We start from the raw sequence: 16,332 nt of genomic DNA on the forward strand, positions 1-16,332 counted from the left end.
TACATGTAATAAATAGGTCGAAAATCTAGCAATTTAGCATATTTTAACATTATGCTTTCTTCTTTCTTCAATTTTGGCCATCTAAGGACCACGGAAATTAACCCTGTGCACTCTTCTTAATCCTTCTTTTCTTGACTTCCAATAGTTCTGCATCATTTCACTTTGCTGTTTCCTTCTCTCTTGCGTCCAGATGATATTATTGCCTTTCCTCTTTTCCTTCTCCTGGTAACCCTTGAAATTTAGTATCAATCTTCTGAAAGTTATTCTATCTTGTATTACATTATCTGTTTAATAATAACAATGTTATTTGCTTTACGTCCCACTAACTACTTTTACGGTTTTCGCAGACGCCGAGGTGCAATAATTTAGTCCCACAGGAGTTCTTTCACGTGCCAGTAAATATGTAGACATGAGGCTGACGTATTTGAGCACCTTCCGATACCACCGGACTGAGCCAGGATTGAACCTGCCAAGTTAGGTTCAGAAAGCCACCGCCTGGACCGTCTGAGCCACTTAGCCCTTTGCTCCTTGGATCCACTGGTTGCCGTTCTTGCTCTTGTAAACTTGTTAAACACTCGTCTTGTCAATCTACTGTTATCCATCCTTATAATGTGACGAAAAAATATAATTCTCCTCTTTCTGATCGTATTTCATTTTTTTCATACTTGTATAAATCTCACGGTCCTCAAATTTTCCTCAATCTTTTCCTTCCTTTAACTATCTCTTCTATTTCACCAATTATCATAGAGAACATGCATTCTGTGGCATAAATACACCTTTGTTTCATTACTGTGTTGTAGTGTTTGATTTCAGTTTTCCTCGAGAGATTCTTTTTATTGTAGGTATCTTTAGGTAGTTGGTATGCTAGTTGAAGTTTTCTTGCTCGTGATCTGTTTACTTCATTATCGACTCCATTAACCTGAATTACATCACCTAGGTATTTAAATTTATTAACTTTGTGAATTTCCCGTACTCCGTTTTTAGCGCTGTGGGTGAATCCCTAATATTTGACATGAATTTAGTCTTTTCAAAAGTTATCTGAAGTCCAAATTTTTCTGCTGTTTCTTTCAGAAGGTTGACTTTCTCTAAGGCAGTATCTATACTTTGAGAGATGATTGCTATGTCATTACGCTATAATAAAGAAGTATGTTACAATTAATTCTATTCCTATATTTTTTACAAATCGTATTAAGTTAAAGCAAAAATATATCTTATTCTTCAAATTTAACTGTTTTTAAAATACAATTTTAAGTGATGTTAGTAAAATAAAATTATGAAACATTCAGTTGACTGAAGAACCTCCGTGGCTCAGGCGGCAGCGCACCGGCCTCTCACCGCTGGGTTCCGTGGTTCAAATCCCGGTCACTCCATGTGAGATTTGTGCTGGACAAAGCGGAGGCGGGACAGGTTTTTCTCCTGGTACTCCGGTTTTCTCTGTCATATTTCATTCTAGCAACACTCTCCATCATCATTTGATGTCATCTGTCATTCATTAATCATTGTCCCAGAAGAGTGCAACAGGCATCGGCAGCCGGCACAATTCCCATCCTCACCGCTAGATGGGGGATTCATTCATTCCATTCTTGACACGGTCGTATGACTGGAAACAGGCTGTGGACGTTTATGTTCAGTTGAATGAATTATGTGTAATGCAATCTGATACCTAACTGAAGTCAAATGAGGGGTTTCAGGATGATTTTGAAAGAAAATAGCCGATGTCACACTAGGCAGTAAAAGTAATACACAAGACTTTAATTGACACGCTAGGCAGTAAAGGTTGGCCATCCCTGCCCTAGACTGAGGGCTTCTACGGATAAGACAGAAACACATTCGTTATTGTGCATATGGCTTAAAAGATATTTTGCACTCACACCCGTACACAGTACAATTAATTAGAATATATTTTTCCTTTCTAACCTTACCCAACACTTCCTCTATAATGAATTACTTGAAGGCCATTTATGGAAAAATGTTTTCTTGATATTCTTTTCAGCACACTCTTTCAGCGTTGCTCGCGGGGTGTTTAACGCTTTACTTTCACATTTCAAACCCATTTTTGTCCCTCACTGCCTTATTAGCCTTTTACATAGCCACCTTATCCCATTGCTTGCGTTTTCCCATCCGAAAATAATAATTCACTTCATAAATAACAAATAAAATGCAGGGGGACGAAATTACGAACCTTCCCTGATATATTATAATGGCCGCTGTAGTAACTCACGCCACCAACCTCACTGTAGCGATTACACGCCAGTAACTACATCACACGACTGAAATGCAGTCCAGTGTTTCATTTGCATATCAGTGCTCACTCTAGGAATAACAGGTTCTTAATTTGAATGCTGCACTAACTCAACTCAGCACGAAAATTGAATCCTTGTACACGGAAACTAAGCGTGGTGCACACAACCAACTCTCACAACAAGACAACGGGATGAGGCTACGTGTGTGCGCGCACCTTAACATTAGGTACCAACTGTGCAAACTGGAAATCCCTAGGGGGGAAGAAATGAGGTGCGGGAACGGAATTTGGCTCCCCCATCTCTTATTAAAGCACGCTTTCCATAGCCTCAAAAACTAATAAACAGTAAATCGACTGTTGTTACCTGATGCAGACTTTGAAATTTACTGCTGCCAATCATTTCCGCTAGATACCAGTATAAAACGAAATGGCGTATGGATTTTAGTACCAGGTCGCCAGGTGCAGGTCTTCTGACTTGACTCCCGTAGGCGACCTGCATGTCATGATGAGATTGAAATGACGAGATGAAGACGACACATACACCCAGCCCTCGTGCCAGCGAAATTAACCAATGATTGTTAAAATTCCCGACCCTGCCTGGAATCGAACCCGGGCCCCCTGTGACCAATGGCCAGCACGCTAACCATTAAGCCATGTAGCTAGATACCAGTATTGCTAGTGTAGTACAAAACTAACCCCTCAGCGACAGGTAGATTAGCTAATGATTTTATAACAGCCGATATTCTGCAGTACATAATTATTCGAGTAAGTAAAACGAGGGGGTTATGTGAACGAATAGTATCCTAAAATTTCATTATAATTTTTGTGCTAAATGGAGGATTATAATTGTTTTAGTGCAAATCAATAGTAAAATTAGCGGTAAATTAGTATCATTATTATTAGAGAAATATACATGCGTACGTCTTCTTCTTCTTTTGCCACCGCTTTTTCACACACCTGTGGGGTCGCGGGTGCGAACTGCGCCGCACGTGTGGATTAGGCCCTGTTTTACAGCCGGATGCCCTTCTTGACGCCAACCCTATATGGAGGGATATAATCATCACTATTGCGTGTTTCTGTGGTGGTTGGTAGAGTGGTATGTTGTGTGAATATGATGAAGAGAGTGTTGGGACGGACACGTACACCCAGTCCCCGAGCCAGAAGAATTAATCAGAAGCGATTAAAATCCCCGACCCGGCCGGGAATAAACCCAGGACTCTCTGAACCGAAGGCCAGTACGCTGACCGTTCAGCCAACGAGTTGGACAAATGTACATACGTACCAACGACGACTATTTCGCTGTAGACACGACTCTCTTCTCTGGCATTCCACCTCATCGTGTCGTCTTCTGTTTGCTTCTTGTCCAGGACTAGCCCCGACGAATGGAAGTGCTATTCAAAATTAGAACTGAGGAAGATTTTGATGTTAGTGTAGTTATGGGCCTCTACATCTCGTGTGTCAGCGACTGCCATGATCCTTTATGTCACTAAACTTTATGTGATTCGCTTCATCGTGCCGTCTTTTGTTTACTTCTCGAGGTTGAGGGCTAGCACCTACAAATAGGAGTGAGATATCTGTAATTTCTCAATAACTTACCCTTGTCCATCATGACTAGCGAACAAGGTTCAGACAAGAAAACGGAAGTGAAAAGAAAATCGTAACATATGTGATTTTGTTGAAAGAAAAATAGCATGATCCCTGGACCAATAATTATATTAATTAATGAGTTATGGGCACAAGTCAACAACTCGCCCCACCAGATACCATCAAGCAAAGCAAAGCAAAGAAGTTCAAGGAAATTAAGTGAGCAAAGACTTCACATACAGAAGTGCTACATGAACAAAAGTTATACCCTAAACGCTGCTGGAATTCCGTAGATAAATAAATTAGCCGTGTGAATCCCCGAAGGGCTATGGTCTCCTGCAATGCAGAGACAGTGCTCAGTTTAACTCATCAAGTGAGCAGGTCCTGAAGAGCATTATAACCTATATATTGGTTAATTCCTAGTTCGTTTCACGACAACGTATTACTGCATATTGTACACTTGTGTAGTCTCACCCCCGAGTGAATGCAATGGTGTTTTTCTGGGTCAACAATTAGCGAAAACACACTGTTACATTAATGACATGTGTACACTTTTTTCCCAGTGAGTGTTTAGGTTTCTTCTAGGTGAAAGCGTAAACGTGCATTCTTCGTTCTTGCATAGCTTCTTCTCCGAATATTGTTGACGTTTCTTGTAATTTCTTGACCTTATCCTCCGTTGAAATTCTCTTGACATATATTACAAGTCGAGAATTCACAGTGTCTATTGTAAGGTAAGGATAAATCGGTTCGGACTCGTAAAGGAAACAAATACTCGCGAAAATTAGTAATAAGGATAACATACTCTACATGTTGTCCTAGGCAATAAAATACTGTCAATGTCTGACAAAAATAAATAATATTATTGAAAACTACAATTTAGCGATTAGGTGAAAATTGTAGTTAAGTGTAAGTGTAACTTTTAAGGCAGTGGTATAATAAATTTAAATGTAATAAAAAAGTATTCATATAACAGAATAATAATAATAATGTTATTTGCTTTACGTCCCACAAACTACATTTTTACGGTTTCCGGAGACGCCGAGGTGCCGGAATTTAGTCCCACAGGAGTTCTTTTACGTGCCAGTAAATATACCGACAAGAGGCTGACGTATTTGAGCACCTTCAAATACCACCAGACTGAGCCAGGATCGAACCTACCAAGTTGGGCTCAGAAGGCCAGCGCCTTAACCGCCTGAGCCACTCAGCCCGGCTATATCAGAATAATACGAATTGCAAATAAATGATTACTCTCTCTCCTGTTCCAGGCGATCTGGAACTAGGGGATAGGAGTATTCTATTCTATTCTAAAAGAAAAATACATACCGAAGCGCTGTGACATAGTAGAATTCAGTCCTAACGTAGCAAAGTATGTATGAATATATTTCTCTAGTAATACAGTTATTTTTTTAATTTGCCGATAATTTTACTGTTGATTTGCGCAAAAGCAATTATTATCTTCCATTTACGGCAAAAATTATAATGATATTTCATGGATATGATTCGTTCACGTAACCTAAAGGAGGAAATGTACAAGGGTACCTTGAATTTCAAGACATTTAAATGAAGTAGATCCTCACGAAATTGAGTTCCTAAAAGAAATCCGAGTGGCACGTAGGAAAAAATACTCGAGTGCACTTTTATTGCGATTGGTTTGTATGCAAAGGGGATGCAAATCAACTTTCTTTGCAAGAAGACAGTTCTCCAGTTCATTGCAGGAATGAATTATATGACCTACTTAGCTTTGTATGTCTTTAGAAGTGAATCCTTTACAATACGTCACCGAAGGGCGCGCGCTGTGCTAAGGGATGAAGTGCGAACAAGAGAGCTCTCTAGATTAATTCTTCAGAGCACCAGTTTGTGCTGTTGAAAATCACTGCTGCTTCGAAATTCTCCGAGATGTATTTCAACTAGCAGAGAGTTCACATCACAGCAGAACTAGCTGCCAAATAATCGATATATTAAAAAAAATATGAAAACTTAAGTCAATCAGTCCAGCCATTATATCCGGTCGATTTCCTTCATTTTTTAAACTGAAAGGTATTTATGCACAGATTTGTCATCAGGTACTATAAATCACTTAACTTCCGTCTTCCTAAAATCATTTCATTTTTTCAATTTTTATCTCTTTGAAGCAATCATATCTTATGTTTTGATTGAGGTACGGAGTTCCTTTTTCCCTAAGAACACTCAGTGGATTAAGCTCTTTCATTTCACCTCTTAACTATTCAAATTGGTTGATTCTGAGGAAAGTTATGAGTGCACATTCAATTTGACGTCTCGTTTCTTCAACATGTTTTCTCATTGAAGTAATCATATAATTCGTTCTAATTGTGGTACGCAGTTCGATTTGGTCTAAAAACACCCAGTGGATCAAGCGCTTTCTTTTGAGGTAGTAACTACTTAATTGGGTAGATTCTGAGAAAAGTTATGAGTACATTTTTCTCCATGACGAAGATCTTTGAAGGACTTTTTAACAGTTCGGCGCGTAGTGTTGTTCCAAGGAACGTTTAATTCAATTTCTTTGTGTGATGTATTTCCAAGTTTTTGTTGATATAATACATTCTATTACCACAGCAGATCATGTGCTTTATTCCATGAACTCGAAACTTTGCAAATACATCCGTGAGGATAGTAACGAACAACACCATACTTTGTACATTGCGGGCGGAGCCAGCGGGAAACTGCTAGTAATTATTATGATTTACTCCATATGTGCCAACGGCCGTAGCCGTGTTGAAACACCGGATCCAGTGAGATCTCCGAAGTTAAGCAACTTTGGGCGTGGTGAGGAGTTGGATGGGTTGCCACGCGCTGTTGGTGGGGGGTAAGGAAATGGAGGAGCGGAAAGGAACTGGCCTCCCTACTGCACGTAAACTCCGGTTCAGGAACACCTCTGCAGAGGTTCGGACCTGCCTTCGGGCAGAACAACCCTTACTCCATATGTGGTTGCAATACTCGATGTTAAGTGCTACTGTCGGTAACTTCAGTGCAAGATGTTGTTGTCACTGGTGTTTGGGACATCAGTCTGTACACTATACTCGTTTGATGTCGCCCTCCATGCCACCCTATCCTGTGCTAACCTTTACATTTCTACGTAAATACATCCCATATTTACTCTAGTCTTCTTCTATCTCCTTTCCGCACACCCTGCTGGGGTCGCGGATACGAACTGTGTTGTTCATGTGCAAACTAGCCTTGTTTTATGGCCGGATGCCTTTCTTGACACCGACCCTGTGCTATTCCGGGTTACTGTACTGGTTGGTAGAGTCTCTTCTTGTGTAGGCTTATATTTGTAGAGTCTACAGTGTCTCATATAAACTAAGACCGTCGAAGTACTATGGGAGGCGCGCTTAGTTCTTGACCCTGCAAGCAAGCCTTCACGTGTTCGACCTGGCAAGCATCAGTCGCCAGTCTGAATTTCAGCTGATGACATGGTGAGACCGTTATCATTTCAACACCGTATTTTCGTATGTAAACGTTCTGATTTCATCTTACTTGTCGTTAGTTTGGAGAAAATCGTAGTGGTGTTTATGAAATCTCTCATTATGACAGGATGGTTGGTGTTTGCATTGCTGTTAGTGCAAGACAAATAATTGGGCCTATTTTTCCCGAGATGACAGTACATACAGAGAGGTGCCAATCTGACACTTTGACACTGTTCTTGCAATAGTTAACGGGAGTGGAAAAAACACGTTGGTGGTTTCAACAATAATCAATCCCTGCTCATACAGCAGAAGCTTTCTTACAAACTCGGAAGTGTTTGCAGACAGAGTGATCAGTGTTGGTATATGTCCTTCTCAGCATCTAGATCTAACAAAGTGTGATCTTTTATTTATGGGATAAACTGAAAGTAAAAGTGTATTGAACAAATCCTCATACACTGGAGGAACTGAAAGAAAACATTGTGAATGGAATCAGAAACATTACACTGGCAGAACTCACTCGTGTCAGCCAGAATGTGGTTACCATATACAATACCTGTATAACCCAGGAAGGAGGACACTTCGAGCAAAGGGAAGATTTCATGATTTTATATAGGCTACGCTTAAAGCAGGGCGGCCGCGCGGGACGTAACTTCGACAGAGGCAGCTGTCGTAGCGCAGATTACAAACACTGTGCGTTCGGTATTAGTTTATATGAGAAACCCTGTATTGAGACAAGGACAACCATTCAGTTTTGCAGTCTGAGGAATTAACCAAACGCGGTTAAATTTCACGACCTGGCCAAGAATCGAACCCGGAGCCTTCTGTACCGAAGTCATCGATGCTATTCAGCCAAGCAGCCGAATCTACTTCTACTCCAATCCGTTGTCATATTCATGTTTTGGTCAACGTCTACTGTTCTTAGGTAAGAGGCAAACACGCAACCCCCTAGACCAGGGTCAGCCAACTTCGTGTACGTGTGATGTCAGGTAACACGTCACACACTCTGCTCGGGCAGCGAAACGAAGTACTTAGTGCTGTAACAGAGAAGTGAAGGCTAGAGGGGCGAGGGGAAACACAACGTCATTCGTAGGGGGAGGCCCGAGGGCTGCAGGTACAATGCGGTGTGTGTAGTACATTTCTCTCTGTATATTTTATTGTAACGTAACTTCGTTATGAAGTAGCATAAGAGTTATAAAGCAACTTTATTTCTACATATACAAACTAAACATTTAGCTGTAGCATTCCTATCATTTTCAACAAATAAATATTGATATTCCCATAAAGATAAAAAGATCGGAGGGGTAGGTAGCTAGTCGCACCGTGATGTGCCCGGTTCATCCATACTTATGTACTGTACTGTACCACTACCACCACCACTACTTATGGCACTGCATGTGTTTACTACAAAGCGAGGCTGTCTCTTAGTCTCACTCTACGACAGCGTCTCCCCACCTTCTGCGCTCAAACGTCACATGGGCTCTCCGACGTCACACGGGCCTTCTTACACCACACGCCAGCTAGTTGGCTGACCCTGCCCTAGACCACTCCTGAATAAAATGGAAAGGGTAAAACTACGAAACTAAACTGAAGTAACCTACAACTCACAAACAAAATGCCTAGTTTTACGTGATATCCCAGCACAAAACAATTTATTTTAAATGAAAATGCACGTTGTGCGAAGAAGAAACATGGTACGTATTGGCATAGGCTATACCTGATGTGCTTGTAAAAAAACGGCAAATTAATGTCTGGATTTAGCTGGCGTATGTACATTTTGTTTAGCCGTGATGTGTAGTTTTACATGTCGTTGGATATGAACACAGTAAAATGATGAACGCAGAATGTCAGTTAGTCTGTATGAACTGCATCAAAGTTAAGCCTGTCTCATTTGTGGAATTGTTCACTGAATGCACATCGTGTGCATTAGCCTCACCTGCGATTTTCCGTCACTGTCCCGCTTCCATTCTGTGACGTTTCATAGCAACTGCAACCAGCGCCCAATAATCAATAATGATCTGATGCCCATATAATCAGCTTTTAGTACGCTGATCATCTTACGGAAATGGGTTCCCGAAAGCGTGAGTCATTACTCGGTTCTGTTTCGTTTTTAACTTATTAGATTTTATTAAAAGCGAATTCAGTTGTCAAAATTTGAGTTCATGGTGTTACCATTTTCAAAGACTTTCCAGGATATTCCTTCCTGACTAGACGTCCCGCGTGATGAAACGTTGATTATGGGAATTAATGGTTCAGACGGTAGAGATGACCTCAAGTTGGGGGGTTTGATCCCCGCTCATTATGCTGGTATTTTAAGGTGCTCAGATACGCCAGCCTCGTGTCGGTAGATTTACCGGATTTACCGACACGTACGAGAACTCATGCGGGACAAAATTCCAGCAAATGGGCGTCTCCGAAAACCGTAGCAATGGATAGTGCAACATTCTTCTTCTTCTTCTTTTCTATTATTATTATTATTATTATTATTATTATTATTATTATTATTAATAATTCTACTCAGTAGTGGCTCTTATCATCAATCTCTTCACTCTGGAGGCTGAAGATGAGCTAGTATTTTCTTCTCATCCTAATATTATTTTTGTGATTATAGTTTTTCTTTTATTTCTAGTCATTCAGTATGTAAAGAATTCAATTGAAGGACCGTACGTTAAAGAGTACGTAACTGGAATCTTGTATAATATTATTTCATTTTATTTTAGTGTAGCGGTAACACTGTTGTTCGCCTCTGTGGTGTAGTGGTTAGCCTGATTAGCTGCTAGCCCCGGAGGTCTTGGTTCGATTCCCGGCTCTGCCACGAAATTTGAAAAGTGGTACGAGGGCTGGAACGGGGTCCACTCAGCCTCGGGAGGTCAACTGAGTAGAGGTGGGTTCGATTCCCACCTCAGCCATCCTCGAAGTGGTTTTCCGTGGTTTCCCACTTCACCTCCAGGCGAATGCCGGGATGGTACCTCACTTAAGGCCACGGCCGCTTCCTTCCCTCATCCTTGCCTATCCCTTCCTATCTTCCCATCCCCCTACAAGGCCCCTGTTCACCATAGCAGGTGAGGCCGCCTGGGCGAGGTACTGGTCATACTCCCCAGTTGTATCCCCCGACCAAGAGTCTGAAGCTCCAAGACACTGCCCTTGAGGCGGTAGAGGTGGGATCCCTCGCTGAGTCCGAGGGAAGAGCCGAACCTGGAGGGTAAACAGATGATGATGATGATGGTGGTAACACTGTTTTTTTTTTTTAAGCTACAGTTGAACATGGTCGCTTTGTTGCCCCCTCATAAAGTGTTTTGTTTTGAAGTGGAACATTATTTCGTGACACAAGGTCATATACAGTGTCGTGAACAATTCTCTGTTAAATTTTGAAATGAAGCTCCGGTCAAGTGCGCAACTGGAAAGCTGATATAGAAATTCCGCGAAACTCGGTCGGTACTAGACAGGAAACTTATCGGAAGAGTTCTTTTTTGACAAAATGTCGTATGTGATATACAGAGATCACCTTACAATTCTTAGCGGAGATTAAGCCAAGAAAGTAATATTTCAGTAGGTTCCAATCACATTGCAGTAAAATTCTGGGGCTCGTTTCATATCGAATCGATGGTTCCATGTTTTCAAACCGACCGACTACACAACGCATGAGCAGTATTGTTAAACATTCATTTGTGGAAACAATGTCATTTTAGATCATGTGTTTCTTCATGGGCAAAGCATGGTTTCATTTAAGGTGATACGTCTGTAACAGAAATTGCTGAATATGGAGCTCTGATGAGCCGCATATGAGTATCGATTCTTCTCTGTATCCTCTGAAAAATGATGTTTGGAATGCGACAAGACAACGACTTGTTGGGACACTGTTCTTTGAAACAACCTTGAATGCTAAGGTCTCCCAACCCATTGTCCGGTAGTTCACAAGGAGAGGTGTCACTGCTGGATACTACAAGACAATGTAACCTGTCATACAGCACGTTCAACCATGACGATGTTCAATACATTTTTGGTGACAGAATCATACCTATCGGTATGTGGCGTCCAAAGTCTCCACATTCTACCAGTCTATATTATTATTATTATTATTATTGTTAGCCTCCGTGGCTCAGGCGGCAGTGCGCCGGCCTCTCACCGCTGGGTTCCGTGGTTCAAATCCCGGTCACTTCGTGTGAGATTTGTGCTGGGCAAAGCGGAGGTGGGACAGGATTTACTCCGGGTACTCCGGTTTTCCCTGTCATCTTTCATTCCAGAAACACTCTCCAATATAATGTTATTTTATCTGTCAGTCATTAATCATTGCCCCAGAGGAGTGCGACATGCTCCGGCAGCCGGCACAATTCCTATCCTCGCCGCTAGATGGAGTATCATTCATTCCATTCTTGACCCGATCGAATGACTGGAGAAAGGCTGTGGATTTTCATTCATTATATTTGTGGGGACACTTAACAAAAAGTGTGTACGGAAACCATCCATATAGCTTGGAAGAACTGAAATCGAACATTACTGCTAACATCTAGGGCAGAGTCTCTCAAACGCCCAAAATCTCACGCGTGCAAATCGAGGGGCAGGATATCTGTGCACCGTGCATCAGCCCGACTCGGCTAAGGTCGGCTCAACTCTGCCCGGATGGTGGAGGGCTGTTGGCTCAAAATCAAGAAGTGAGAGCCTGCACTTTGGTGAAGCTGTCTTTTGCACCCTGAGAGGCCCTGGTCTAGCGTATACAGTGAAATACTCCAAAGAGTTGCTACGACCATAGTGAAACGTATGAACAAATGCATTGAAAACGAGAGAGATCATTTTCAAATCATTTTCAACATCTACTATAGATGCCTCTTCTAAGTCCCCTTCGCAGTTAACAGGATGTCTCACCCCTGTGGGTGGGGGACGCAGACGAAGAATACACCCACGGTATCCCCTGCATGTCGTAAGAGGAGACAAAAGGGACGACCAACGGATGATTGTATTAGAACCATGAAACTACTTGTGATTAGTACCACCACGCAGGGAACACCATGGGTCGCTTTTACTTGCGAGTAGTACCACTATGTTAGGTACCAAAAATGGTTTGTGATTAGTAGCAGCAGAGTGCGTTGCCGGTCTTTACGGTACCTGTGATTAGTAGCATTATATGAGCGACAACATGGTTTTGGCTTGCCTATGATTGGTACCCACTATATGAGGAATATCGCGGGATAGCGCGAGTCCCTGTGGTTAGTACACGTATGTGATGAACACCATAGGTTTGCGTTGCCTGTAAATGGCGTTGCAATGTGTGGAACAGCATAGGTCCGTATGACGTGCGAATTTCATTACCTTGAGTAGTACCATAATGTATGAAATACCGCGAGTCTACGCTACTTTTGATTAGTACCGCAACATGACTAATACCATGGTTCTACTTTCCTAGCGATAAGTAGCATTATGAGGGGCCGATGACTTGGAGTTTGGACCGCTTTTGACTACAAGCATCATCGATTCAGTATTGTGCTATAGAAGCAGTCTCTTGGTCAGTAATACTATTGTTTTACGCCAGCTTCTGTGAATGTGAGTCACTGTGTCGGTTCCACTGATTGATTTAAATTCGTATCCATCCATTCATTCTTCGTCCTCACGTTTTGAATTCTGGTCAGTGGAGGATTTTGGACTTTTAATTTGTCATTTCATTTCGTCTCATTTTGTAGACTACCATTAGGGGCCGATGACCTAGACGTTAGGCCCCTTTAAACAACAAGCATCATCATCATCATCATCATCATCATCATCATCATCATCATCATCATCATCATCATCGGATGTCTCGCCTAATGTCAGGCGCTTTTTTTTTCTGGTGTTTCGGAAGATATCTTCAATTTCATTTTTATATTGTGTAGGTAGATTCAGCCCAAACAAAGACTGCGGATCAGGTACGGCATGGGTCGTCCAATGTCAATATTACCGGGTGAGTTGGCGTGCGGTTAGGGGCGCGCGGCTGTGAGCTTGCATCCGGGAGATAGTGGGTTTGAATCCCATTGTCGGCAGCCCGGAAGATGGTATTCCGTGGTTTCCCATTTTTACACCAGGCAAATGCTGGTGCTGTACCTTGATTAAGGCCACGGCCGCTTCCTTCCAACTCCTAGGCCTTTCCTATCCCATCGTCGCCATAAGACCTACCTGTGTCGGTGCGACGTAAAGCCACTAGCAAAAAATGTCACCATTAAACGTCAATTTGATTCTCACTGTAATCGAAATATTGTTTAACGTGTCATTTGATGAGCTCTATCGATAGAGCGGCCTCAGATGAATCTGTTTAAGTTACGATATTCTGTCATGATAGTGCAACACGAAGAATAGCATCTTCAGTAGCGGTCGCGCCGTCCATTGAGTTCAATACCCCTGATCACACACAGCGATTTCAGAGTCGTTTAATATTTTCATATCATTTGTAATTTGATTATTGATGAAACAGAAATAAAACCAAGTTCATTTTAAAATACAAGTGTTCCGGGCTGAGTGGCTCAGACGGTTGAGGCGCTGGCCTTCTGAACCCAACTTCGTAAGTTTGATCCTGGCTGGGTTGGATGGTATTTGATGGTTCTCAAATACGTCAGCCTTGCGTCGGTAGATGTACTGGCACGTAAAAGAACTCCTACGGGACAAAATTCCGGCACCTCGGCGTCTCCGAAAACCGTCAAAGTTGTTAGTGGGACGTCAACACAATAACATTATTTATAAGAATATAAGTGTCAGTTTGGTATTTGCCTCAGAGTTATAACCAGTTTCTCTCCTAGGGGTATACTGGTTCCCATAGTATTTAGAAAATTACGTAACTCATAGAAACATTTGCTTGACATCCGGGTCACTCTCCTTCACTCTCCTTGCTTGATCGAATCAAGTACAAAATTGACCTTTTGTTACTCAATCACTCACAGTAGGATGGACCTTCATTCATCGATTTTGTTTTATTTTTTATTCTCCTCCACGCTAAATAAATCAGAGACAGAATAATTATAAACACTTCCTGTAATAAATAATCTATGTCAGGGTCCATATTCCAGTCCCAGCAGCCAGACTGCAATTCATTATTCACAACCACGTGTGTTTTGTAGAGTGTTGGCGCCGAATTTGCTGCCGACTCGGCGAAAACTGCTGTTTATGTCATCGCTCTAAGGGGTGCTATGAGAATTTAGTTTTATTTATTTTCAATCAATAGAAGCCTCCGTGGGAGCCTCCGTGGCTCGGACGGCAGCGCATCGGTCTCTCACTGCTGGATACCGTGGTTCAAATCCCGCTCCTTCCATGTGAGATTTGTGCTGGACAAGGCGGAGTAGGGGCAGGTTTTCCTCCGGGTACTACAGTTTTCCCTGTCATCTTTCATTCCAGCAACACTCTCCAATATCATTTCATCGCATTTATTAGTCATTAATAATCACCTTGGGAATGGCGATCCCATTGTAATAACAGCCTATGTATGGTTCATTCATAACCTCCCTGACCCGGTCAAAGACTGGACAACCAGGTTGTAGGTTTTCACTTTCATTTTCAGAAGCCTCCGTGCCCCAGGTGGCAGCGCGCCCACCTCTCACCGCTGGATACCGTGGTTCAAATACCGGTCACTCCATGTGAGATTTGTGTTGGACAAAGCGGAGGCAGGACAGGATTTTCTCCGGGTACTCCGGTTTTCCTTGTCATATTTCATTCCAGAAACACTCTCCATTTCATCTATCATTCATTTAGCATTGCCCCAGAGGAGTGCAACAGGCTTCGGCATCCGACACATTTCCTATTCTCGCCGCTAGATAGGGCTTCATTCATTCCATTCCTAACCCGGTCGAATGCCTGGAAACAGGCTGCGTAATTTTATTTTATTTACTTTTACTCAATAACCAAATTACAAATTATAAGAAATCATTATAAGCGCCGACTCTGAAACCGCTGTGTATGACCTGAGGTATTGAATTCAATGAGCGGAGGAACCGCTTCGAGTAATCCTCTTCCAGGAATTCGTGAGTTTTGAGACGACACGGGCGAGAATGACGTAGCGAAGATACTGAAACTTTCCTAACTCTTTGACTAACTTTTGAAACATATAAAACTGGATTTGTATTAAAAAATCTGAATATCTGCATTTAAAATGGAAATTAACTTTCATTAAATAAAATACACAATCGTCGAACCTTGTACTCACACTTACTTCTTACCTGCTTACTTACACATACGTTATTTGAAGGGCGCCAGCTACCACTCAGTACAGCAATAATAGAATGAGAATCTTGACTATCTCTAGGGTGTGGGGTAATAAGCTTACTTTTGGCAACATACCATTTAAGTTCTGAGAAAAGGAGACTGGCGTTCGGTATCCCCATAAATTTTGAGGTTAAGATAGTTTACTGTCATAGAAATAAAACTATAAGTTCATTTGATAGAACAAAATATATTATTTAAATAATATATAAAACATAGTCAGTCTTGTTGCGATAAAACAGATGTGAATATGAAATTATGACATTGCAACTGAAAGAAACTAGGCATGAATTTGAATTCTTCTTGACCGGACATCTAACAATTTATACAAAGTATATATCCCACTGTTTCACTTGACTGTGCCTTCAACACTTTGAGTGTAATTACGACGCATTCCTTAAATGTGGCGTTTACAGTAGATGTGTCACGCCTAATTTGGTGATGTATCCATATGACTGCTTCTTCTCCATATGATATGACTTCTTTGTAAGTCTGGATGGTATTACTTCATTGCAAGTGGTATCCTTCGATGACTCCATGGTAAGCCTTTGCGTCCGTATCTTCAACTAGGTGAGCGACCAACTTTGGCCTCACTCTCTCAATGACCAAAGACTAATGCCTCACTGAGTCTTCTCCATCTCGTTCCCTTAATGACCAACTGTGGCCTCTGCTTCCAGTAGAATAATGACTGTCCACTTATCCATTTGACTTCTTCACTGTTCAGCTTCCGTTTAACTAATGACTGACGCTACAATATGCAACCACCTTTTATAGACGTTGCATGGCACAGCTACGTAATCTCCAGAAATAACAATGACCTACTCCCACAACGCCTCAAACTGTTGCATGTAATGGTGAAATGCCCTGGGG

General features: G+C 41.8%; 1 protein-coding gene across 1 annotated transcript in view; it reads left to right on the top strand.

The window, feature by feature from the left end:
* LOC136872163 (whirlin) overlaps positions 1-16,332 on the top strand; it is a 1,631,916-nt gene that overhangs the window by 37,140 nt on the left and 1,578,444 nt on the right. The window lies entirely within an intron of this gene.

Source organism: Anabrus simplex, chromosome 4 (assembly GCF_040414725.1).
Source record: "Anabrus simplex isolate iqAnaSimp1 chromosome 4, ASM4041472v1, whole genome shotgun sequence".
NCBI classification, from domain to species: Eukaryota; Metazoa; Arthropoda; class Insecta; order Orthoptera; family Tettigoniidae; genus Anabrus; species Anabrus simplex.